The following is a 3,845-nucleotide window of genomic DNA, read 5'->3' as shown; positions in this document are numbered from 1 at the left end:
AGTTGTATTCGTTATTCACCTTTAGTCGAAGGTGCATTTCTATCTAGTATTTTTCTTTAGTAAATAACTAAAAAAAAAGTCCCAACCAGAATCCTTTCATGCCAGAATGGAGTCTTTATTTTTACATTCCTTTTAGAATCGTGGCTAAGCCTCCCTCACAGAGCCCCCGGCGATTATTTACACTGGCGGGAAAGAAGTGGAAAGGTTAAAAGAAGGGACAGGAAAAAAGATTGCCTCGGAGATTAACATTTTGGAAACGTATTATGGCTGATCCCTAAACCAAGCTTTTCTTTGGACCTTGCCCTAAACCTCTCTCTCTCTCTCTCTCTCTCTCTCTCTCTCTCTCTCTCTCTCTCTCTCTCTCTCACCTTTATTTTTATTTTCATATGCTTGATTTTTTTGTCTTAAATTCTATATTGTTAAGTCAGTCTGACTAGAGTTCTTTGGTCGAAAGAAATCTGTAAATTAAATCGTGAATGCAAAAATCGGATTTTAGAATAATTAGACGTAATAACCCTAAGATCTCTTGAAGAATGCAGAATAAGAAATTAATTGATTAATAACAGGGCAGATCTCCTAAAACCTAATCCAGTACAGGTAAAACAGGTTCCAATAGTTAACGGATGGACACAGGCCAATATGCTAAATGACCTAACTAAATTAGGCCTCACTCAAACTTGGTTATCCTACACCTTTACACCTACATCTGATTTCCTTTCTCAGACAACTTGCACCTCTCCATCCATGGGCATATCAAGTATTACATTGTCATGGAGACATAACACACTTTTGTCTCAGATCCACTTTTATACCAAACCAGACACTCCCATAGACTTATCCTAACATACGCTGCACCTTCATCATAAAAAGTTTTAGCCTCAAAAAAAAATTTCTTTCAATATCATGCATGTCAGTAACCCTCTGCATTTCATCTCAGGAAGATTTTCTCATGAGTTTTTCAAGGCCCAGGTATGTAATATATAGCTTTATCCCTTTACTTTTACACTTATCACAACTGTTTTATGATGAATGCTTGATCCGCATTCAAACTTCGTTTGCTTTATGCTTCGAAACCAATTTTATAGCTATCTGTTTGTCTTCCACACCTTTTACCTCTATAATTATGTTTATACATATTAAGCCTATCATATCTATCACAATTTTCGGCTTAGAAATAAACAGTATTTTGAAAACATTGCTGTCTTAGCTAAATATGCTTCTAGAAAACTCTGCGTGCATTTTAAGTGTGCTGCGTTTCTCTGCTCAAAGAAGTTCCTACAGATTTAGGTACTGGGTGTTATGCTCACATCTGAGGAGGATCTTCACACATACGCATTATCCCTCTTGGGACTCTTAACTCCATCGGTAGGTCTCCTCCTTCTTCTTGCTTTACAGGTATTGAATTTGACACTGCTCTCGTGAGCTTCCTCCACTCATTCATCGTCGTTGCACACATTAGGTTTCACAATCCTTCGGATACTGTCTGGAAAGAAAGTCACAAAATCAAGAGGCAACCACTTTGATTAATCTTGCATCCCATTTCCCATCAGAATAATAAACTTGATGCTTTTCTCGGTATTTCATGAATGACCTCAGGGGTTAAGTCCAAGGCCTTATTTCGGACATCCTTCCCAGCCTCGGTCTCCACCCCAGTAAACCTCAGTGGTAAAAACTCAATCGTCATCCGAAGATAAGTGAAACAAAAAAAAAAACAGCCTGGATTTATTAATAAGCAAAATATTCATCAGAATAATCTTGAAAAGGCGAATAATGCGTTGTCCAAAAAGTTATTCCTGTTTCACTTTAACAGGATGAACGCGAGGAGTGGATGGAGCCCCGCCCAGATGGCCGCCAAACCTCTGGCAATTTGATATACTGTATAAACGGCTTCTTCTATCCCCGTGGGCGGACCCGGAGCAGGTGGATATGGGTGGGGTGTACAAAAGAACAGCCCTTCTGACCCTTATTGTACACTTAATAAGGATGGGACTCGAAAAGGAAAATAATATATTGCATTGTTTGCTTCCAGCAGCATGGACGGGGGTCTCGCGCGGTTGTTCGGGTCTCGTAGAAGAGACGATCTATCTCGTGAAAGACTGGGGTTAGTCTCGTAAAAGAGGAAAATTAATCTCGTAAAGGAATAAGATCGTTGAGTAAACGACTAGAGGACGAAAGTCAGACACGAAAGAGAGAGAGAGAGAGAGGGTATGAACTAACAAAGGATGACTGAGCAGACAGCTGAATTTTGAGAATATAGTAAGGGAGTAGTGGAGAAGAATAAACGAATGAATAGATGTAACTAAAGCATGGCTGTCTTCAGTGAGTTTCCGTTAAATACTTTAAAAAAGCTATAAACAGCTTTTGTCTTTGACGTTTGTGTGGACGTGAAGTCATTAATCAAGTTGTACTTTATATCATAGCATAAGCTCGCGCACGCGCACCTACACGGACACACTAATTCCCCTTAAAATCAAAATGACCATTCGGAGTTTTGGTGGCATACTAATTTTCACTCAGATAATCATAGTCATAAAACTGCCTTACTTTGACACAGCTCAGTTAATTATATGGATTATGCTGAGATTTTTTTATTTCATGCACTTAATCCGTTCATGTTTGGAGTCTCTCCTCTTGGTCTGCTCGGTCCATCAGGCGACTCCTTTTTGTTTGTTAGTTATAACCTACAACCTCAGTTTGGTTTCTTTACCGTCTATCTCATAATATATTCAGCAACGCCTAGTTACACTTACTATGGTAGACATCCTTCGAGGAAGTCCCTTTAAGGTTTTTGTTTCATACTCTGTCGCAATATAGATCAAGACGTATAACATAGTATATATATTCTATTTTCGTCTTATTACATAACCAGTAAATTTCCATTAGCATAGATTTAGACCTGATGCCCTATCACGAGGGGATTTATTCATTATTAATTTAGTAGCTTTTTAAACAAGTTTCGTTTCGTCAGATCTAATTTGGTGCCCATTACAAATACATAGCTGTAGCGCTTCATCTTTGTAATAAGGTTGTGTACATGCATTTGAACGCATTTTTTTAAAATGACCATTCCTAATCTAGTAGTCTCGATTTCTGCTAGATTTAGTACCTGATCATCCTTGTTAAGGTGTTCATCAGTTAATACTCCTGAGGTTTCTGTTTTTTTTTTTTTTTTATGCGATATCTTCCTCTGTATAAAATTTTTTTACAGATCTGACTTTTCTTGGTTTCATACTGATCCTATTAACCCGCATTCAGTTTTGCCCTTGTGTAGTTCCGTCTTTATCTGTCCATCACTCTTCCTTATCCTTTCTTTTATTTTTGACATTTCCAGTTGTCTCTACAACCAGGTGTAATTACCGACACCTGGAAATGATCTACAATTTACTTCATGTTTTTGTATAATTAGTGATAGTGCGACAGCGTTTGTACTTAAAAAAAAAAAAGGTAGGTCCAAAATATTGACTTGTGGCAATCCTGTTTTTTTTTTTTTTTTTTTGCAGATTTACAATTTTCTAACTGCACTTTGAAAAAAATGCAAGTAAAATTACTCTTAGAGCAGCCTGTTATTTACTTATTTGTTTGTTTGTTTGTTTATTTATTTTTACAATAGCCCAGGTCAGTAGCAAATAAAGCTTACGCCCTCAACTACAGTGCCATATGCTCACATTTTTTGCTTACAGTTGTTTGATAATTTTTAATTCTCTTATTGTGGAAAAAGAGAGGTGCCTAATGTAGGAAAAGAGAGGTGCCTGAGAATGGCAATTTTTCATTTCGGTATCAAATCTTTTAATTATAAAAAGATTAAATTGTACTGAAGATAACGCGCCAAAGAAAAAGAATAATCT

This window comes from Macrobrachium rosenbergii, chromosome 49 (genome assembly GCF_040412425.1).
Source record: "Macrobrachium rosenbergii isolate ZJJX-2024 chromosome 49, ASM4041242v1, whole genome shotgun sequence".
NCBI lineage: Eukaryota > Metazoa > Arthropoda > Malacostraca > Decapoda > Palaemonidae > Macrobrachium > Macrobrachium rosenbergii.
The sequence above is the reverse complement of the archived record's forward strand: the minus strand, read 5'-3'. Positions refer to the sequence as shown.